Source organism: Mesocricetus auratus, unplaced genomic scaffold (assembly GCF_017639785.1).
Source record: "Mesocricetus auratus isolate SY011 unplaced genomic scaffold, BCM_Maur_2.0 Super-Scaffold_100027, whole genome shotgun sequence".
Lineage (NCBI taxonomy): Eukaryota > Metazoa > Chordata > Mammalia > Rodentia > Cricetidae > Mesocricetus > Mesocricetus auratus.
In genome coordinates, this window is record NW_024429208.1 from 820,428 (window position 1) to 843,983 (window position 23,556).

At 46.7% G+C, this 23,556-nt stretch overlaps 2 pseudogenes; both read left to right on the plus strand.

Annotated features, from left to right (window-relative positions):
- The first annotated feature begins 9,044 nt into the window (after window positions 1-9,044).
- Window positions 9,045-9,968, plus strand: LOC121134371 (annotated as a pseudogene).
- A 4,937-nt stretch (window positions 9,969-14,905) lies between these two features.
- On the plus strand, window positions 14,906-19,431 carry LOC121134372 (annotated as a pseudogene).
- Window positions 19,432-23,556: the final 4,125 nt, after the last annotated feature.

Genomic DNA, 23,556 nt, shown 5'->3' on the forward strand with positions numbered 1-23,556 from the left:
CCTAAAGGGATTCTCATCAGGCCAAAGGCATTTCTGTCCAATCTATACCTGGCCCTCTCTGGACAGAAGAAAAATGTACAAAACTGTAGGTTTTGTAGAGACTCAAAGGTATGAGTCTATTACAGATACCCAATATCTGCTTTTTCTGCAATGTGGATTTCAATACAGATTGGTGATGTTAATATATCTAGAACTTTTTATGCCCTCTTGTAAAATAAAGTTCATATAGGCTTCAGAGGATCAAAAAGTCATAAAGCTTGGATCCACTTCTCACAGGTCAAAAGGACTCCAGATAAATTTCCCACCTGTCTGTTTCTGAGGATGGGATTTTCTCTCCTGTTCTTGGGACTCCTGCCCTTCCTGATCACTAAAACTATGCGTCTAAGAGTTCTGACTGAGCACATAAATTTTAACTCCTGTTCCTAGTTTAAACATGTCTCAACAGGTTTACACTTCTGGCAGACACATCCAAGCATCAGTTGCGGACTACAGCCTGCTGCTAAAGACTGTGAGCCCTGGACTTGCTGCTGATGTGGACCAGTCCAGCCAATGTGAACAAACACTCCCTGTATCTTCAACAGAGTCTTCGAGCCAGCTGCTTCTGATAAAGACCCTCTTGCTTAAATCCCCTTTTTGCTTTTGACTAGCAATTCAGCCTGCTTTGGCCCCTGATAGCAACACCCCAAAAGTCAGCAGGAAGCAGCACAGGAACGAATACGTCGTCTCTTTTCCCTGGTTGAGATGCTGAGTCAAAAGAAAACATCCTTACATAGGGGACAAGATGACAGTAGAACTTGTACCCAAAACTTCCCGAGAGTCTTTTAAGTTTTCTACTAGTAACCCAAGAATGGGTTTCCTATAAGAAAAGGAGGAATGTAAGAGCAAGGTAAACTGGAGAGGGTGGAGTTAGCTCCATCCTCAGAAAAAGTCCCCGTGGTTCACCACTCTGTTGTCTGATGGGCCCCTTGCTTATTCTACTCCTTTTGCTCACCTTTGGACCTTGCATTCTTAATCACTTAGTTTTGTAAGAAAAAGAGGGAGTGCAGTTCAAGTTTTGATGCTTAGACAGCAGTATGATGCTTTAGTTAGAACTGAGTGTTAGACATAAATTTCAGGATTGAAATTAGTAACTAGAAGGAGAGGGGAATGAAGAGCCCCAACAGTTAGCCCCACAACAGTTGAAAAATTACTAAGTTGTCCCGTCCTCGGATGTGAGCAGCTGCACTTAAAGATAGACATTCTCCCCTGGTGGTCATCAAGCACTTGAAAATAGTTCCCAGACCTCAGTCCTCAAGGACTGGTGCACACTGAGCTAATAAAAGGGCATTGGACATACCATGTAAATTTCTTAGTGACTGTGTGCAGGTGGAATAAAGATGGATAGGGTAGCCATCTGCCCTTTGGAGAAAATCAGGGAGACTGCACAGAACATCAAAGTTCACATCTAAAAAATATTTTTAAATCTCATATTTACTAATTCATTTGCATGGGGGACTGCCATGGTTCATGTAAACTCAGAGGGCAGCTGTGGAGAATGAGTTCCCTTCCCCCTCCCCAACCATTCCAGGAACTCATATCTTCAGGCTTAGTGGCCAGAGCCTTCATCCACTGAGCCATCTTGGTTGTGTTGACTTGGGGTGTGTTTTGTTGGGCACTGCTCCATCACAATATCCGATGCCATAGCCTCCCCTGATGTGTCCCCCACCCTGCAACCACCTCTGCTGTCTGCTAGGCTTCTATTTCTCTGCCTTGCTGGCTGTAAAATCCCCTTCATCCCTTCCTTTTTCCTCCTTTCTATCCTCAATTACAGTCCAACTCCCGAAGACCAGAAATGCCAGCTGCTTCAGATGTTTTAAGAGTTTATTCAGTATTCTCTGGATGTGTAGTAGAGGACAATGACTATGTCCCTGATGAAATGAGTGATTCCTAGTCAGGCAGGGTGACACATATTTTTTAAATCCAGCATTTTTACAGCCAGGCTCTGAGTTCAAGAGCAGCCTGGTCTACACAGAGAGTTCCAGGACAGTCAATACTACACAGAGAAACCCTGTTTTGATCCCTTCCCACACCCCTCAAAAATAAACAAAACATAAGAAAACAACAACAAACAAGTTTCCTACACCTGAGCCTTAAGTTTGTGAAGGCCATCTGGTCTACCCACGGTCTTGCTTTCAGTCTTTGCACCCTGTTTAATCACCCACCCCAGGGTTTTGTAGTGGCCCAAGCAGTTAGCAGCCTCTGATGCTGTTGTCCAGAGATGCTGGGGGAACCTGTGTGGATGACTTAGTCTCCGGGTTCATCAGGAAGGCTGCTGTGCCCTTGGCATGGATCCTCCTCTTGGAGCCCCAGTGGTTCCTGCCCATGGGGTGATCTCAGGTCCCACATTCTTGTCTGTAAGTGAAGTAGAAATGCCAGTGTTGCAGAGCATAAACAATACCTGCTTCAGAGCTCACTTATAAGTCTTTGCTGTGACAAATGTTATGATGAAAACTTCACCCCAGTCACTGGCATCCATAAACCCAAAGAGTCTGGGATGTTCTGGTGGAGGTTCCACCTGATCCCCCTCCCCCATAACCTTCCAAATCCTGCTGTATCTCAGAAAGCTTGCCAAATGTTTTTCCCTAACCCAGAGATGCTCAAAACCATTCCCTGAGTATACCAAACCTGTCCCCCAGAGAACAGAATCATGGTTTTTTCCAGTGTCCCTTTGCCATCTCCTCTCTGAGGGACAGGAAGGCCACCCAGGAGCACCTTATGCATTAAAAGTGGGCTTATTCTAATTCGGTTTGATGTGGTCTGATTTTGATTGTTGCATCAGCAGAGAGGCTTATCAGAGTGGAGAAACTTTTCAACAAACTGCTTGAGGATTGATTGATTGATTGATTGAGATCAGTCAGATTTTCCATCCCACATACCCTTCAATATCATATTGTCCTCAGTATGTTCCTGTTCTTTTCCTTTCTCTCACCTAGATGTGAAAGAAAAGCTAGAAAAGCTACTCACCCAGCCCAGCCAGAGAGATGCAGCTACTACCACTCCTGAGGTGACCACAATGGTGGCAGACCCCCAATGCCTGGGGTTGGAGGAGAACCAAAGAAGTTTTAACCCAGAGGTTGAAATCTCCTATGACAGAAAGAAACAACAGAAATCATCATGAAATCACTTTGTACTCCAAAGAGGAAGCTCCTTGAACAGCTGCAAGCTGAGTGTGGTTAAGGAGGGTGCACATGCGAGTTTTTCTAGAGGGACACGGCAGAGGCCAATATGTTTACTCAGTAAGGACTATGTGTGCTTCTTAAGGACTTTAACGTAGCATTTAACAATTGAAAATTAAAGACATAGTTCTTAAAATAGACAAGGAAGGCTGTGGTACCTTGATGAGTTGGCCTTAGATGAGATGTTTCAATTCATCCCACCACTAAATGGCAATTATGTAAATGTTGACCATTCACTAGCAAGGATTCATCATACTGTGATCCCCTAAATTGCCCTGATCCAGAGGGACAAGTCAATATGGGCCATCATGGGTGAGACAAATGAGGGACAGGAGACACAAAGAATGGGGCCAGGACAAACTTGCTGATCAAGCTCTGTTTATTGAGGATTTCTTACAAGCTTATAAAGGAGAAGTGCCATGTGATAGAGCAGAGGAATGCTGGAGGCTGTTAGACAGGAGGCACCGAGGAATGAGGCAGGGGACTGCCAGACCCAGGGAACGTTTAGTAAGCCACAAGAAGGAGATTGCACCAAGAACTCAGGGCAGAAAATGCAGCAGGGAGTGAAGAGAGTCCTTAACGCAGCTTTGTTAAGCAATGGATTATCTCTATGGGGCCCGTCTCATCCATGGGAAGGTACCTGAGTCCTGAGAAGCGGCCTTGGGCTGAGAAATAGAGATTTATTGAGACCGGGTCCCCAACACTAAATAATGACTTCAGTCACATGGGGGGCTTTCTTAACTTTCCCACCTACCACAGAGCCCAGATCTGCTTACCATGAAGAAGAGACTGTGGTTCATGGTGAAGGATAGATCCTGCAACTCAAGATTCCAGGATCCTGTGTCCCGTCAAGATGATCCACCTTGGGCTGCACTAACTGCAGTGTGTAGATTGAAACTGATGATTTAAACCTAAAATCACCACATCCGGAGTGGTGGAGTAGGGTATATGAACCACAAATGACATTATCTCTAGAAACCCACACCCAAGGGACATCAGGTGACCATAGTCTGGTAGCAACGCAACTTTTCTTCTCTTCCTTTGCTGAAAGAATCTGGTGTCTTCTACCAGTGTGGTTTGTGGTTATAAGAAACAGGAAGTGCTGACTACTCAAGGAGTACTTTGGAGGCAGGGTTTAAATGAGTTCACCAGACCCAAGAGAAATGATAAATAGGTGTTTAATTTGTGAGGAACTTGCACAGATAAGAGTAAATAACTGTTGCTGCCTTCCTGCTCCAGAAGATGCAGTCTCTGCTCTTCCTATGCTCTTCCGAGACCCAGGAGAATGCACACCTTCAAAGGGTCAAAGGGAGGAAGATTGACTCGGGGAAGAATAGAGGAGAGCAAGAAAAGAGATACTTTAGTAGAGGCAGCCATTATAGGTTTAAAGAGAAATCTGGCACTAGGGAAATATCCAGAGATATACTAGGATGACCCCAACTAAGAATCCAAGCCATAGGGGAGAGGCTATCGTAAATGCCCTTCCCTTATAATGAGATTGATGACTACTTTATATGCCATCATGGAGCCTTCATCCAGTAGCAGATGGAAGCAGAAGCAGAGATTCACAGCTAAGCACTGAGCCAAATTCCTGGAATCCAGTGTAGAGAGAGAGAGAGGAATTATGACCAAAGGGGTCAAGGCCATGCTGGGGAAGCACACACAGAAACAGTTGATATGAACAAGGGGGAGCTCATGGACCCCAGACTGACTGCTTGGAAATCAGCATAGGACAGAACCAAGATGCACGAAGGTTCAGTTAGGAGGCCTGTGCAGTTGATGGGGACCCTGGTAATGGAACAGCATTTATACCTAGTGTACCGATGGACATTGAGTGCCCATTCCCATAGAGGGACACTCAGCCTAGACACACCGGGGTAGGACCTAGACACTACCCCAAGTGATGTGACAGACTTGATGATCCCCCCATAGAAGGCCTCACACTTTCTATGGAGCAGGAGAGGGATGGGATGCAGGTCTTGGGAAGCATGGGAGAATGGGAGGGAGAAGGAACTGGGATTGATATATAAAATAAAATAGTTTCTAATTTAAAATTTAAAGATGGGAAGGGGAAGGTCAAGTCTGCACCTGAAACCAAGCACAAACAGTATTGCCACTGCGACACTGATAAGGCAAGATGCCACTAGAATACTTCATGTTTTCTCTGTTTTGGGCTCTGCTGAGTTACAACACTTGAGATTCCTGGTTCTGAGCTGGGCAGACATGCCACAATGCTCCAGAGCATGCCAATCTGAGAGGGCAGGAACGACCCTGACCTCCAGTCATGGTAAGCCACATGACCCTAGATCACGTTAAGAATGGCCTCACCTGGAAGTGCTGGTGTACATCTTTAGTCTTGGCACTTAGGGAGGGATAGGCAGATGGATCTCTGTGACTTCAGGGTCAGCCTGGTCTACAGATTGAGGTCCAGGACAGCCAGGATTGTTACACAGAGAAACACTGTCTCAAAAAAAAAAAAGAAAAGAAAAGAAAAAAAAAACAAGAATGGGCTCTATAGGATACTGAGAGACTAAGCTGGTGATCCACTCTCTGCTTGGAAGCCATCCTTGGGGCTTGAATGCCCCTTAATGAATGGTGGGAGTCTTCAGCAGGCTGAGACAGTCATAACCAAAGTAGGTCTGCTGGTTTTGTATCTTGCAAGTGAAATTATGAACACTTTTTAGAATGAGCCACAAACGCCACAGGTTAACCCTGTTTCATAAGTATCTAATGGGAAATGTGGAGAGTGAAGAGTACAGCCCTAAAGGAAATCATATAACCAAGCTTGTGGTTTGAAAACCTTCAGCAATCTCATTGTCAAGGCAGGTTAGTGATTCTTCTCGGGAAGCCTCAAATTCCTGGTTGAGGTTTGAAACTAGACTGGGAACTCTGTGGAGACTTGAAACTGCAAGGGATGAAATGCATGCGTCCCTATTTCTGGATTCTCCTGGGGAAGCACACTGGTAGGTAGGGACAGCTGATGCCAAAGCAACCCTGCAATCAAGTTTCAGGAAGACAGACTCAAACTGTGGGAACCAAGCTGGGATAACACAGTTGTTACCTACTCTTTGTTTTAAGGATTGGGGCATGTTTTTTTCCTGGGAGACTGCAAGCTCTGTGAAGTATTAGGCATGCAGGTAGCATGGGGACAGGCTTGCATTTGCACACAGTCTCCGAATTTTCTAAACAGTGAGCTTGAAAGCATTGTTTGGAGATTTTGTTTTGTTTTATTTTTCAGGGGCATCTATCCAGCAGGTGCTTTCTCCTTGTGGTAACTAAGAAAATGTCTGTGATTTCAGGGCATTGGCCGGCCCATGAATAACCTTACTTCCCTAAAGCTTTGATAAGCAAATACCTCTTCCCTCTCTCCCTTCCATTCCTTTTAAAAGAAGCTGCACAAAGGCAGGACTGCTCACTACTTCTCCTTGGTGTAATGGAAATAAAAACCCTGCATGATGCACAGCAACTCACTTTCTGACAAGTCTTCAGGGTACTGAAGGAGAAACAGGCTGTGGAGGAGTACTGGGAAGCCAGTGGCCAGAGGAGATACAAAAGGAACCAAGTATAAAGAATTCACAATAATATAGACATCAGATTCCAGTATAGTTTTTATGTATTTTTTATATATTTTATAGGGGTGGGTGACAGGGTCTGTCTGTGTAACTCAGGCTGCCATTGAAATCTCTATGTAGACCAGGCTGGCCTTGAAATCAGAGATCCATGTGCCTCTGCTTCCTGAGTGCTGGGAGTAAAGGCATGTGCCACCAAGCCAAGACATAAAAATTTTAACGATCCATTTATTTAATTAATACATATAAAAATGTCTACCAGGGGAGGAAGAGGGACCTGGGGTTCATATGTAAGATATGATTGTTTGTAAATAAAAAGAAATTTAAAAAGTGTTTCCCTTCCTGTATGTAGGTGTTTTTTTTCTTATTTCTTTTTTTAACCACAAATAACTGACAGGCATACCCAGAATAGCTCAGAAGAGGAAGTGCCTGGTGTCCAGAGTGGCCAGAAGAGGACCTTGGTTCCTGGAGAACTACAGTTCCAGGCAGTTGTGAGCCACCACACAGTCATAATAACCAAACCTGAGTCCTTTGCAGAGCAGCAAATGCTCTTAAATGCCAAGCCATCATTGCAGTCCCTACTTCAAGGATTTTTAATGGACACATCTGCAGAGCCTAGCTAGGCTTCCTTTACATTCATGTTTAACACAGAACTGCCTAGGAACCTCTCTTTATGGTGATCAGGATAAAAAAGTAGGCTTGAGTTTTCCCAGTAAAACTGCATAGCTTCTCATGTGTGTAGTTTGTAGAACAGGCAATGCCTAGAACTGCTGAAGCTAGCAGGGCCGCTGTAGAGACTTGAGCCTTTATGTGACTAGATTGGAGCACACAGTGACACACTGTGCTGTCCTCTGACTCTCTGCACACTAGCCCCCACTCACCTCTGCTTTCAGTTCCTAAAATTTAAAAAAGGTCAAGTCAATATATCCCAGAAATAAAAGATCTGCACCACTGAAATTTCCCATCTGGTCACCAGCCTGCCCCACCTAGGACAAGATCCAACCTCTTGCCCAGTGTCCACACTGCCCAGGCCTGAGGAACTCAGGAGCCAACTCAGTTATCAGAGCCACTGTCCCTCATCTCACCAGCCCATCTGTCAGCTCACATCAACACAAGTGTGAGGACCGCACAGGTCAGGCACTCTGAGAGGTACCCGGATCCACAGAAATTTAAGTGCAGTGTGCTATGCTTTAAATAGTTCATTTCTCGGTGTGGTTAATCAATTAAGCGTCATCCTGAAAGTGTGAGCACTAGGGAAACAGAGTGTAAACAAGGCTCAGTGTGGTGATGGAGTCAGGCACCCACAGGGAGTCACTTTCCCATGGTCAAGGGGTCTACTGTCCTGAGACAACCTCCTGGATCCACACAGAGAATCTAGGCTCTTTGGAGTGAGTTTTACAATCACTGTAAAACCCAACCAGCCAGAATCATTTTTGCTTCCTTTCACAAAGGACATTAGGCATTTTATAAGTTTTCCATGCAAAGCCTGGTTAGACACCCTGTGAAGAGCACAAACTCATTTTCACAAATAACACAGTGACCTGTCAGACTTGACATGTGAGCTGCTCATGTAGGTGAACACAGGAACCAGGTCTCTATGTTATTTGTGGGCCAACTCTTGGAGCTTTAAAGAGGAAACCTACAGAGCTGCACAAAGGCTCTTTTGGGAATGCACTTGCCAGTAGAAGGAGAGGACCAGGTTCTGCATGTTGTCTCCTGACCTCCCCGGGTGTATGCTGTGGGCAGAACATGGCTACTCACAGAAACATACATGCATGGTAAACATAGTTTTTTTTTTAATTAAAAACACAATAGCGGGAAAATGCAATTTCAGATCTGCCCACTGTTGCCATTCTCCGGGGTGTGATTTCTCCCAGAAGACTACAGCCTTAGTATAGGAAGAGCAGGAGGAGGAGGAGGAAGGTGGGAGGAGATGAAGAATTAGACCCTCATTTCCTAGGACTCTCCTCAATTCCAGACACAGAGACACAAGTCAAAGAGTGCTTGGTCCCACAGCACATGGTTAGTGTTTTAGACAAAGTCTTAGTCCTCAGGCGAGGTCTGTGGTGGGGAAGCCCAGAGCTGGGGATTCCCCGGTCCCCAGGTTCACTTCTCCAGCTCCTGACCTGTGTCAGCTCCTTCTGACACTGATGACAGCTCAGCTACTCTCATCCCCATCGAGTGTTCAGATCCTGGAGACCCAATCAGCGCTGACAGGGGCACTGGTTATAAAGTCCAAGCAGGGAACCCAAGATCTGAGATGGGGGCGCTGGCGCTGCACAAGCTACTCTTGCTGCTGGTGGCCGCCCTGGCCCCAACCTAGACCCGCGCAAGTGAGTGCGGGGTCGGGAGGGAAAAGGCGTCTGAGGGAAAGGCAGGGGCAGCACCAGGGAAGCCGCGTCCCCGCATGGCCCAGCCAGACTCTTCTGCTCCTTCCCCACCGGTGTTCCGAGCCCTGTGACCTGCTCCCCTCCCGGCCTGTGCACCTTCTGGGGATCCCTGGAGAAGGTCTCACCTTGCGCTGCCCCCAGGCTCGCACTTGCTGCTGTACTTCTACACTATTCTGTCCCGGCCTGGCCTCGGGGAACCCCCCCCTCCAGTACATGGAAGTCGGCTACATGAACAACACGCAAGTCGTGGGCTTCGACAGCAATGCGGAGAATCCGAGGATGGAGCCTCAGCAGCCACGGATGGAACGGGAGGGGCAGGATTATTGGGAAAGGAACACAAGGATTCCCAAGGACAGCAAGTGAACCTGAGGACCCCGCTGTGCTTCTACAACCAGAACGATGAGTGAGGTGGTTTGGAGGTCATGACTTTCATGAACGGAGTCGCCAGGGTCCCAAGTCTAAGATTGGAACTGAGGCTGCACAATCTCAGAGAAGTTGGCTCTGGAAAGCAAAGAACCGGAACCGGTTTCCCCTTCGGTTTAGAGAAATCCTCAGGTCGGTGGACTGACCGCGGGGTTTCTGCAGCCTCTCACACTTGCTGGTGTCCCTCTAGCTGTCACGTGTGGTCTGATGATCGCCTCCTTAGCGGGTACCTTAGGATAGCTGAAGAGGGCACCTATTACATCAGCCTGAAGGAGGAACTGAGCACATGGACTGGGCAGACACAGCGGCACAGATCACCTGGTGCAAGTGGGAGCAAGCTGGTTTTGCAGAGCAAGAAAGGGCCTACCTAGAGGGCGCTGGCGTGGAGTTGCTGCAGTGACACCCAGAGGCCTGGAAAGAAGAGCTGCTGCGCCCAGGTGCAGGGGCTGCAGGCTCCCTCTGCCCTCACGCTGGGCTCAGTCCCTAGCAAGAAGAGACCCCTCAGCTGGGGTCATGCCCCTGTCTCTTCTTCATATTTTCAATTATTTGGAACTGTATTACAGAAAAAAGTCGCACACGAAATTAGCCAGAACAAAAGCTCAGTTTAATTCTATGCAGTTAGAGTGTCCATTATGAACCTATGAAGGTTCACTTTGGGTTTTCCGAATTCGTTATCAAATACAATTCGCGCGCGTATCCAACACCAACACGGAAAAAAAAAGAAAAGAAAAGAAAGAAAATCTATGACAGATCTAGAACTAGAAAACAATTAGCATTATAACCTGTTTCATAACTCAAATAAAATTGCCTTCATTGAGTCCTTTCACATCCCCTAATAATACTTAGGTTTTCTTTCTATATACTAATGCACACTTGTTTAGATATATCCATATATTGTTGGCTATAGCCCACATATGAAGAAAAACAAAGTAGTTTCCCCCCACCCTGGGATTGTGACTTCTGTTAAGAGTGTACATGCTAAACCCATCTGTTTTCCTGAGTATTTTGTGATTACACTGTTGAAAGCCTTGAATGGCATTCCATTTTATGTGTATACCAAATTTTCATTGTCTATTCATCTGCTGATGGACAACTGACTGACATCCAATTCTTGGCTGTAGGGAATAAAGCACCAAGAAGCATGGGGTGCAAATGGGGTGCAAAAAAAAACTTGCCAGTAGGGTGTGGACTTCTGCCCAGAAGTAAAATACCTGAGTCATATGCTAGTTCTACTTTCATGTTGTTTGCTTTCTGTTTTCATTTTTGAAACTGGGTTTTTCTGTGTGACAGGCGATCATTATAATTTTAATTTTTTGACAAATGTCCTAAATGATTTACACACACACACACACACACACACACACACACACACACAGAGTGAGTAATTGCTCCTCTCCATGTCCTCTCCAGCATTTGCTATCAGATTTCCTGGTGACAGCCAGTCTGACTGGGGTGAGGTGCTATCACAAAGCAATTTAACTTTCATTTTTCTTTCACTCTTTTATGGGGGTGAGTGTTTGACCTGCACGTGTGCATGCACTCTTTTGTACCTTGTGTCTGGGGTCACAGAGGGTGTGCGATTCCCTGGGACTGGAGTCACACACAGTGCATCTAACCAGGTGTTCTGCAAGAGCATCAAGTGCTCCTCACCTCTGAGCCAACTCTACAGTCTTCAAAGTAGTTTAGTCTGAATTTTCATGAAGGCTGGAGATACTGAACTCACTACAAATATTAGTGGCCATTGGAGCTCTCTCTTTTATTAAGATAATTGTTCACCACCCATGGCAAGCATGCATACTCATTCTCCAACCTCTCACCCCTTTTCCTACACTTTCCTATTCTCCAGGGCTGAAGGAGCCACTCTCCCAGGGGTGCATTCTGGGTGTGGAGGTGGAGCCAGCAGCTGCTGTCCCTTTAGGGGAGCAAGAAGAGGCAGAGCAAATGGTGATTTCTCCTGCTAAAGAAACGGAGGTTTTGGAAGTCAGTAGGTATAAGGCAGGTGAGCACATTTCACTGGCTTTCTTGTTTTCTTTTGTTTGTTTGTTTGTTTGTTTTTTTCGAGATGGGGTTTTCTGTAGCTTTGGAGCCTATGCTGGAACTGGCTCTGAATACCAGGCTGGTCTCTAAGTCACAGATATCCACCTGTCTCTGCTTCTCAATTGCTGGGAATAAAGGTGTGCGCCACCAATGCCCAGCCATCAATTGCCTGGTTTGTTTGTTTGTTTGCTCGTTTTTGAGTAGGACTATTTATTTAATTGTTCTTGATTGGGGCAAAAATCAGTTCATTGTCTTCCTACCTTAAAGTGAAGCTGTTGGCACAAGCAGTGTCTCCATCATACTTAGGGAGAGCCACACAATTGGTACCCACCACCCAAGGTGCTATGAGAGACAGATGGCTAAATGTGTCCCTAGCTCTCATACCAGTATCCCTCCACAGCTTTAAATATTGTGATACACAGCTGACTACAAATCTCTTGACCCCCACCCTGGGGATATAGAACCCACAGCCTGGTGCACACTGAGCAAATAAGATGGCGTTGGCCACACCATGTAAATTTCTTAGTGGCTGTGTGCAGGTGGAATAGAGATGAATAGTAGCCATCTCCCCTTTGGAGAAAATCAGGGAGACTGCACAGAACAGTTCACATTTTAAAACAAAATATTTTTAAATCTCATATTTACTAATTTGTTTACATGGGGGGTGCCATGGTTCATGTAAGCGCAGAGGGCAACTTTGGGGAATCAGTTCCCTCCCCCAGCCATTCCAGGGACTCATATCTTCAGGCTTAGTGGCCAGAGCCTTCATCCACTGAGCCATCTCAGTTTCTTTGACTTGGGGTGTGCTTTGATGGGAGTGCTCCACCACAATATCGGATGCCATGGCCTCCCTGATGTGCCCTTGTCCTGCATCCACCTCTGCTGGGCTTCTCTTTCTTTGCCTTGCTCCTCTCCACCCTGCCGGCTGTTACCTCCCCTCCAGCCCTTCCTTTCACCTCCTTTCTATTCGTATATCAACACAAGCTGAAAAGAGAATTAAGGATGGTATAAAGCCCTAATACAATTTGTCTAATCGATGAAACTGATTACAGAGGACTGGAATCCCCCTCCCAAACTCAGAGAAGCATGCCACAATGGACACAAAACACTACTACGATTATTTTGTAATTATGCACGCCGAATAAAAGCCAAATACAAAGCTCAGTACTTTTCTGTCAGCTGGAAATGTTAGGTTAAAAGATACTGGTCTGGTTTTTTCTACTTAATACAGCTTCTCTACAGCAGACGATCATGTTATACCTGGAATGTGTTGAAGAAGACAGATTTATCATTACCTTTGTGTTTCAAGTTTGGATCACCAATATTTTCAGGTGTTGTGGGGGTAACCCTAGCTTCCTGGATGGCTCATAAACACATTATGATAAGCAGTGTGTTTTCATACTGAAAATGCTCTTCACTCCATACAAGTGCTTGCCCTGCAGGTTTCCAGCCCACACTTCTCCCCCAGGCTCTCTGAGAGGCTGTGTTGGGAAAGCTTCTCACTGATTTTGCTTTGCTCCTTCTTCATCAGACCCTGCTGCTCCTTCTCCATCTTCTTTGCTGTTCTGTGCTGTCTTCTCTGCTTGTGATTTCTGCTTCCTCAGAACTGCTGCTCTCCAGGCTGCATCTCCTTCCCTTCCCAGGCATTGGTGTGTTCCTGCCAGGTATGTAAGCCACATGATTCTCAAGACTGAGGAATAAAAGGTACACTCTTGTAACCACTAACCTACTGGGAAACCTGTGCTACCGTCTAGGAAACCAAAATTGAAATGGTTCTCTCTTGCTAGTGACTATTTCAATATGACTGGTGCCGTGTCCTTTAAATAGTCAATTGTCACTTGTTCTGCAGAATTCTTTTAATTTCCCACATCCCCATTGCTTCTTCAATCTTTACACTTGTGGGTGCATCTTCATGCCAGGGAGTTCAGGGCTCCACGGATTGACTGCTTCGTCTGCGAGATCCTCATGTATGAGTGAGAATACTGTTGCTAGGCAGGTACAGCTTTTAAATAACGGAAACTGAATGATGGTCATGGTAAGAATCAAAACCTGGCTGCCCCTCTCCCTCCCTGAGAGTGTTGCCCAGTGGTCTCCCCCACCTCCCAACTCTCTCCCCTCTCTCCCGTATGACAGACTCTTGGGGAGCCACCTGCTGCAGCTAGAGCAACATCAAGAGAGACCCAGACAAGTAGAAAAGGATCCTGGGCACAGTCAGCAAGAACCTGACCTCTTGCCAGCTGCTCATGAGGAAGCCACATTTCATGTGAGCCCAGCTCTATGAACACAGTATGCAGTTCGTTTTATGTCTATTTAAGTATTCAGAGCAAAGTCGCAGTGGCCCGGGCTGGCGAGGTCTGTGATGGGGAAGCTCAGAGTTGGGGGCCTTCACTTCTCCACTTCCTAACCAGTCTGGGGTCCTGCTACCTGGACACTAAAGAAAAGTTGGCAATGCTCACCTCTCCTGGGTGGAGCAATCCTGGAGAGTGATTGGTGGAGCGATCCTGGAGAAACACCCCCGCATAGGTGGAGCGACCCTGAGGTGCCCAGATCTGAGATGGGGGCCATGGCGTCGCTCACGCTGCTGCTCCTGCTGCTGGTTGCCGCCTTGGCCCCGACCCAGACCCGCGCGGGTGAGTGCGGGGTCGGGAGGGAAATGGCGTCTGCGGGGAGGGCGGGGGCGGCACCGGGGAAGCCGCGTCCCCGCATCACCCGGCCAGACCCTCCCGCCCCTTCCCCTCCCGCGTCCCGAGCCCCGCGCCCCTCTCCCCTCTTGGCCGCGCACCTGCCCGGGGTCCCGGGAGGAGGTCGGGGTCTCACCACGCGCTGCCCCCAGGCTCCCACTCCCTTCGGTATTTCCACACCATTGCATCCCGCCCTGGCCTCGGGGAGTCCCGGTACTTGGAAGTCGGCTACGTGGACGACACGCAGTTCGTGCGCTTCGACAAGACGCGGAAAATCCGAGGATGGAGCCGCGGGCACCGTGGATGGAGAGGGAGGGGCTGGGTTATTGGGAGAGAGAGACGCCGAGAACCAAGAATAACCAGCAGACTTTCCGAGTGAGTCTGAAGACGCTGCTTGGCTACTACAACCAGAGCGAGGGCGGTGAGTGGTCCCGCGTCGGAGGTCACGACCTTCATGTCCCTATGTATCGGGCCATAGTCACCCCGGATCCCAAATCCTAGGTTCCTCCTGAATTGTGGGACCTCAGAGACTCCGGATCAGAGAGATATGGACTGGGGAACATTTTCACTTTCAGTAAAGAGACTTCCGAGAGCGGGCGGGGCCGTGGGTGGGCGGAGCTGACCGCGGGATCCCCACAGGTTCTCAGACCTACCAGTGTTTGTGTGGCTGTCACGTGGGGTCGGACGGGCGCCTGGCTCGCGGGTACGGTCAGTTCGCCTATGATGGCAATGATTACATCTCCCTAAACGATGACCTGAGGACTTGGACGGCTGCCGACGTGGCTGCGCAGATCACCCGGCGCTAGTGGGACCTGGCTGGTGTTGCAGAGAAACACAGGACCTACCTGGAGGGCGCCTGCTTGGAGTCACTCCACAGATACCTGGAGAACGGGAAGGAGCAGCTGCTGCGCACAGGTGCAGGGGCCACAGGCAACTCCTCCCTCTGCCCTTGGACTGGGCTCAGTCCTGAGGAAGAAGAGACCCTCAGCAGGGGGTAATCCCCTTTCTCTACTTATTTTTAATTTTTTAACTTCATTACAGAAAAAGTCACACTCTGAAATTAACCACAACAAAGGTTAAACATCTCAGTGATTATTTACAGTTGGTGTAGCCGTTATGAACTTGTGGACATGCAAAAAGGATTTTACACATTCCTTATCAAATACAATTCATGCACTTATTCAGAACCAACACCCCCCCAAAAAAAGATAAAAAGAAAATCCATGGCAGATGCATAACTAGAAAACAATTAGCTTTATAACCTGTTCCAAAACTCAGTACCTGTATTTAGTCCTTCCTCATCCCCAATATTTAGCCTTTCTTGTTGTCTTTTAGTCATGCTACACTGTACACATAAGTACACTTTTTGTATATATGCATATATTGTTGGCTACATATGAGAAAAAACAATGTAGTTTTTCTTTAATACTTAACATGCTACATTGATCCACTTTCGTGTGTATTTTATGATCACACTGTTTAGAGTCGAATAGTTTCCCATTTTTCATGTGCACCAAATTTCCATTATCTATTCATCTGTTGATGGATTAAATCTAATGTTTTAGTGAATAAATCAACAATGACCATAGGGTGTAAATATCTCACCAGTAGGGTGTAGACTTCTGACCAGGAATAAAATAGCAGAGTCACATGGTAGTTTTGTGATTAATTTTTTTTAGGAAATGTCGAAAATGATTGCACAATGAATGTATTAGTTTGCACACACACACACACACACACACACACGCACACACACACACACACAGTAGTGAGTAATGGCTCCTCTATCTCCATGTCCTCTCCAGCATTTGCAGTCAGATTTCTTGGTGACAGCCATTCTGACTAGGGTGAGGTGCTATCATGGAGCAGTTTAACTTTCATTTTTATTTCATTCTTTCATGGGAATGAATGTTTTTCCTGCAAGTATGCAGGTGCACCTTGTGAGTACCTGGTGTCTGGGATCAGAGAGGGTGTGCGATTCCCTGAGGCTGGAGTCACACACAGTGCATCTAACCAGGTCCTCTGCAAAAGCATCAAGTGCTCCTCACCTCTGAGCCAACTCTCCAGCCTTCAATGTAGTTTAATCTGCATTTTCATGAAGGCTAGAGATACTGAACTGTTAGTGGACATTTGTGCCTTTTCTTTTATTAAGACAACTGTCTATTCAGTTCTTTCGACTGACAATGTTAGTTCCTTGGTGTTTAGTTTCTGCAGTTCTCTGAAAACTGATGGCTCTAGTCCCTTGTCTGCAGTCCAGTTGGTACAGGTTTCCCCTATTGTGGCTTCTGTTCCCTCTGCTGATCGTGTCCTGTGCTGTGAAGAGACTTTATCTTCATGCTGATGCATGGACTAATTAACTCCTCTGGTATTGTCCTATTCTGGGGTTCTTGTCTACCCAGTATCTGGAAGGGTTTCCTCTAGGTTGTCTTCTTGAAGTTTGGGTGTTTCAAGTCTTGAGCTTAATAAGGTCTTTGCTGTATTTAAATTTTTCTTTTGCACAAGATGAAAGGTGAGAATCTAAATTCGTACGTTCAGGTAAAAAAAAAAAGAACAGTGTTGCCATATCATGTGGGGAATGGGCTCTTTTCCAATATGTTTTTTATTCTTTCTTGAAACTCAAATATGCATAGCTTTGTCATTTTGTTCCATGATTTCTATTCTATGCCTCCCCCCACCTCCATCCCCACCCCCCACCCCACCCCCGCCTATTTTATGCCAGTTCCAGGCTGTCTTTGTCACTCTAGATTTGAAGGATAGTTTGAGTTTGGAGTGTAACCCTCCAGCAGTGTTCTTTTGTTTTGTTTTCAAAGAAAGGGTTTCTCTGTGTTACAGTCCTACTGGCTTTGTAGACAAGACTGGCATGTAACTCACAGAGATGCACTTGCCTCTGCCACATAAACCCTGGGATTAAAGAAATGCTCCACCCCTGACCAGCCTGCAGCAGTGATCTTAATCCTTAGGATTGTTGGCTGTTCATGATCTTTTGAAATTCCATACAAATTCTCTTCTTTTTTTTCTAAAGCTATGGAATATGTCAGCATTTTGCAAGTATTGCAGGTTGTATCTATAATTAATTTGGGCAGTATGCCTCCTTTCATAGTATTAACTCTGTCAGTTCAGGACCATGGATTGTCTTTCCATCTTCTAACATTGTCTTCTATGATTTCCTGTGTCAGATCATGCTTAAAGTTTTCATTGCAGAGTTCTTTCATTTCTGTGGATTGGTATATCTCTAAACATCTAATTCTGGTGGTTTTGCTTTGAATGTTGTACATTTTCTAATTTCTTTTTTTTGACAATACATGGCTGCCAAAATGAAGGCTACTTTTTATATTGTTTTGTATCTGGCAACCATGAGTATTTATTAGGTCCAAGAGTTTTCCTGTGGACTCAACAGAGTCATTTACATAAAAAAGTCATGTGGTATGGAAATAGGGACAGTGTGACTTCTTCCTACCCTGAGATGGGGTAAGGAGGGAGGGGGTGCAGAGCTGGGATCAGGAGAGCCCAAGTCTTCTGTAGACCCTGAGAACTGGGGTCATGACCCTCAACCTTTCCTCCCTGTCCTTCCCTTCCCAGAGCCTCCTCAGGCCACTGTCCCCATCGTGGCAGTCATTGCTGTTCTGGTTCTCCTTGGAGCTGTGGCCATCACTGGAGCTGTGGTGGCTGTTGTGAGGAAGAGGAGGAGAAACACAGGTAGGAAAGGGCAGGGTGTGAGTTCTCTCTCAGCCCCTTTTAGAAGTGTGCTCTGCTCATGGAAACACATCCACACCCCCATTGTTCCTGTCTTTAGCTAGGGTCTGCTGTCAGTTCTGGAAAATTCTTAGGGTCAGGTTCCCACCTGGTCTCTCACAGCTTTTCTACTCACAGGTGGACCAGGAGGGGACTATGCTCAGGCTACAGGTAAGTGTGGGGAGCAGGACAGAACCTGAAGCCTGTGGGGTAAAGCTGTTGGGGAGCCGTGCTAGCACATAATTCCTCCTCCAGCCACCTCCTCTCAGTAAACTCCTCTCAGAAACATTTCTTCTTCCCTTGGCATGGTCATTGCCCAGAGCTGTCTACATTGTCTCTGGAGGCTTCAAAAAGGTGACGCCCTGTGGGCCAGGGATTTGAGCTGAGTAAAAAAGGAAAAGACTTGGTCTTAGGACTTCTCAGAATTTCGACATTTGAATGAGCCAGAGTGGGCCTTTGATGTCTTTATATTGACTGTTCAGGACTCTTTGTCTTTAGCTTCAGACAGCTGCCTCCTGGGGACAGATTCTCAGAACTCAAGAGAAAACAAATGTCTGAAAGCTGTCTTCTTTCCCCTGTGAAGAGCATCCAGCCCCGTCCTGTCCACCAGGACCCTGCCCCCCACTCTGCCCCTTCTACTTCCACAGCCAACCTTCCTGGTCCAGCATAGGCAGGAGGGGACAGCTCCATCTTGTAACTGCCATGCTGCCATGAGATTCAGACCTTGGCTTACACACTGAATGTAAAATCTCAATGTGATCTTGATGGCTCATGTCCGTGACCTGAGAGATTGGCAGTTCAAATTAAAGGTGAGAATTCTGAAAGTATGATGGAGAAAATAACTAGCAGCATGGAGAACCTTCCAGAATCTGTGTCTGCTGTGCTGACTGTCAGCAGGGACACGAGGAGTCTGTGGGAGCTGAGTGAGGATGAGGCTGGGCTGTGTGGAGCTCAGTCCAAGTAGGCTTGTTGTAGTCACCCCTCAGCTATGTCCTCGATGGCTCTTTTGTCTGTAGAGGCCAAATATGATATGGGCCTCAGCCCAATTCCAGGAGCTCGAATCTCCTATTGTCTCTTAGCTGTAGGCCTGGCCACAGTGGAGAATAACTCCAGTTTGTGTAACAATAGACCTAGGCCCCACCCCCATCATGAGAGCTGCTGGATGTGCCTGGGGACCAGTGAGACATATCTGGAGACTCAATGTCTAAGGGTTTGTGCATGTGCCTTCTAGGACCATCTCTAGGATTAAAGGATGTGTTTCTTCATAAGCCTTATATACATGATAATAGAGGTCTTCTCCAGTAACCCTGCTTTTACAAAGCTAATTAAGAGAATGCTTGAATAAACTGGTCTCCAGAATGGACAGAGAGCCCTCCTGAAATGACAAGGTGTCTTTGTCTCATCCTTAATGCTGCTGGGTAGTTGGGACTTCCCTGATCCACACACCCCAACTCAGGGTCAGACCCGGGGCTGTTCAGCTGGTTCCAAACACAGCCCCAAAGACATCAATCAGTCCAGGATAGATGAATCCTGCATCACAGCATGATACAGGCTGGACCCTGGCATTTCTCCTGGTAACTTAGTGTAACCACATGCTGGCAGACTGACGACACAAATACTTAGGGGTCCCCTTGTGTGTGGGATCAGCATAAAGGACTGGTCCACAGGGTCTCATCATGGATCAGGTCCTGTTTGGAGTGTGTTCTGCTCTGCTCCACTTTCTCTACCCCCCTGACTCTGGGAATCCTGGTGAAGCCTCTGATGATGAGAGTCTACTAGTGTGGGTACCTTGGAAATTGATCAGGACAACAGGGACTTTGGTAATATTGGGATCAGCAAGTGAAGCCTTGTGCGTGTTTGTGTGTGTGTGTGTGTGTGTGTGTGTGAGAGAGAGAGAGAGAGAGAGAGAGAGAGAGAGAGAGAGAGAGAGAGAGAGAGAGCACAGAGGTCACACCAGCAGGGCACAACAGAGGTGGAGCCCACGGGAACCTGGAATGGTAGAACAAGAGAAACAAAAGAATGGACAGCAAGACAGACTTTGCGATCAAGGTGCATTTAATGAGAGTTTTGTTAAATAGGGGAAATAAGGTAGGGGCATGGGACAGAGGAATGAGGGACAGTGAAAGAGGGGTCGTTGCCTATAACCAGGCCACTGAAAGTAAGCATGTAACAGGTGTTGGCAAGGTTAAAGGGTCACAGAGGGAGGGGTTATGTGATCTAATTGTGGAATGTTTCCTTTTTGCCATTGGTTAATTCCTGTGAGTCCAAGTTCTATTCATTCAGGAAGCTGGGGAGGGGATGGACTATTCTTTAAAAAGGCTGGCGGGCTGGAGAGATGGCTCAGAGGTTAAGAGCACTGACTGCTCTTCCAGAGGTCATGAGTTCAATTCCCAGCAACCACATGGTGGCTCACAACCATCTGTAACGAGATCTGGTGCCCTCTTCTGATGTGTACATGGAGGCAAGGTGTTGTATTCATAATAAATAAATCTTTAAAAAAATAAAATAAAAAGGCTGGCAATATTTACAAGAGGTCCTAAATAACAATGATCTCTCCCAAGGGGGGGGGAGAGACAGAGACAGAGAGAGAGAGAGAGAGAGAGAGAGAGAGAGAGAGAGAGAGAGAGAGAGCATCTTCCTATGTAGCACATCTCAGTGTAATAAAAAGCGTAGTTAAACAGTGAAGAATTTGCTGGGCAGTGGTGGTGAATATCTTTAATCCCAGCACTACAGACATAGAGGCAGGCAAATCCAAGTCACTGAGATCCTGGCCAGCCTGGTCCAGGACAGTCAGGGCTACACAGAGAAAATTTGTCTTGAAAAACAAAATAAAATTAAGAAATGTTGAATGCTTCCTCACAGAAGGATTGGTTAATTTCAAAGAAATGAGACAAAATCAGCAGTAAATGGCCTATTCAATGTGTCCTTTTAAAACTTATTTTTTCAAGGCAAGTGTCTCTGTAGCTTTGGAGTCCACCCTGGAACTCACTCTGTAAACCAGGCTGGCCTTGAACTCACAGAGATCCGCCTGCCTCTGCCTCCCAAGTGCTGAGATTAAAGGCTGCACCACCAATGCCTGACCTTTTTGGGGGGGGGAGTTCTCTGTTTTAAAAACAAATATAATTGCTGCATTTTAATGTTAATTTTTGAAAATGCAAAACATCTAATTCCTTACTGTTGCACCAAATAATGCCAGTTCAAATTGCAGAATACATATATACACACCAGCTGAAAACAGAATTAAGGAGGGTGAAAGCCCTACAACAATTTGTCTAACTTATGTCAATTGATTACGGAGAACTAAACCTTTGTTTTCCTGAACTCAGAGCAGCATGCCACAATGGACAGGAAACACTACTAGAATTATATTGTAACTATGCATGGTGAATGAAAGCACAATAGATAGCAGAGAGTACTTTCCTGCCATAAAATTATTCAGCTGGAAAGGTTAGGTTGAGAGATACTGGTCTGGAGTATTTTACTTAATATAACTTCTCTACGGCAGACAACCATGTTATATTTGGAATGTGTTGAAGAACACAGATTTATCATGACTTTTATGTAGAGTGAAGGAGGGCAGAGTGAAGAGTTGCCCTTGGCCCGTGCACCTGTGGTCAAAGTCGCATTCCCCATCTCCAGATATCTGCAGAGCATCTCCACACACTCGTCCTCCAGGTGGGCTCTGTATCTCTCTGACTCACCAGCCTGCTCCAAGTCCAGCCTGGTGATCTCTGCTGCCACCGTGTCCACGGTTGTCCACATTCTCAGGTCCTCATTCAATGAGATGTAATCGTCGCCATCATAGGCAAATTGTTCATATACACTGAGGAGGCACTCATTCAAATCCACATCACAGCCAGACATCACCAGGATGGTGTGAGAGCCTGGCCCCACCCCAGTGGTCAGGTTGACTCCAGGGCCCCATCCACCCATGACCTACTTTAAACTCAAAAGGAAACCAGATCTCAGTCTGTGTCATGGGCAGAATCTGGTACCTGGCACCATGGGCAATTGGGTCCTGATGTTGATGACTTGGAAGGGTCCTGGCTTCCGACAAGAGGTAACTCACTATTGTGGCTATAGTTGTAGTAGGCAGACAGGGTACGTAGGTTCCTCTGCTGGTTGATATTGGCTTTCCCTGTCTCCTTCTCCCAATACTCTGGCCCCTTCTCCTCCTCCTCCTCCTCCTCCTCCTCCTCCTCCTCCTCCTCCTCCTCCTCTACCTTATCTTCTTCCTCTTCCTCTTTCTCTTTTTCCCCTCCTCTGCTCTTCCTTCTTCAAGATAACTGTCTCCAAGTTCATCTCCTATATACCCTGTCTGCCTACTACAACTATAGCCACAATAGTGAGGGACCGCTTGTCGGAACCCAGGACCCCGCCAAGTGTTGCAGCATCATATTTTCCCCAAGCGTGTGCTTTGCATTCTTTGCCTAAAATTAAGTGTGCATAGTTTCTCACTTTATTTCTGACACCTGTGTTTTATTCCTTTTATTTTCCTATTTCAAGCCAGTTACAGATGGAGTGGGTATTTGATCCTCTTTGACTTGGGCTCCTGGAGTTAAAAAAAAAAAGAGCAACCTGCAGGCACATCTTGGCCTGGGATTTTATTGCTTGTGGGCACAGCTCAAGCCCTGGGAGAATGAGCCCAGGGAAGCATCTGACAGGCTGTGGAACTGGGTGTGGTGTTATCGATACCGATACCATTCAACCCTAGTCCAGGCAGTTTCCTCCTAACAGCAGTTAAATCCCAGTCTGGGCTGTCACCTGTGCCCAGCAGGGGTCAGGGTAGGAAAGCCAACAGGTGAGCACAGGCCTTCAGGACAGGGAACAGAGAAGGGGCAGGAAAGCACCAGCAGTTGGGTTGGGCTCAGCTGGGCCAGCTGTGGGGCCAGGGTTGAAGCTGTTGCTGGCAGCTAATCCCTGGACCCCGTGGGCACTCAGAAGGCAGCAGGGCTGGCAGGGTGGAGTCGGTGCTCCGAGCCAGTGCTCAGGGCAGACAGTGGATCCTGCCTCCCAGGGATCCCAACTGGGAACTGTTGGCATTGAGGGGTCATGAAAAGCTTGACAACAGCTGTGGAAACTGTAGCCTGATGTCATGGAGTTGCCAAATGTAGGTGAATCCATGAGAGCTCGTTTAAGAGGATAATTGGGATTTATTAGAATACACTCACAAAACACAACATGGTAGCTAGCTCCCAGGGTCTTCTGCTCTGCCCTAGGGAATGAATGGATCTAGCAGGCCAATCTCTAACCACCACAGAGACAGGGCACCTCTATCCCCAGATAACCCAAAGGCATCGGCTGAGGGAATGCCCACTAGATACATACAGGCTGTCTTGTCACTGTAACTCTGCAGTAGAGTTTGAGGTTAGGAGTGTAAAGCCTCCAGCAGTGTTCTTACTCCTTCAGCTTGTTTGAATATATGTGCTCTTTTGTGATTCCATATCATTTCTTGTATTTTTTCTCTATGTGAAATACAACAGAATTTTGACAGTGTTACATTAAATCT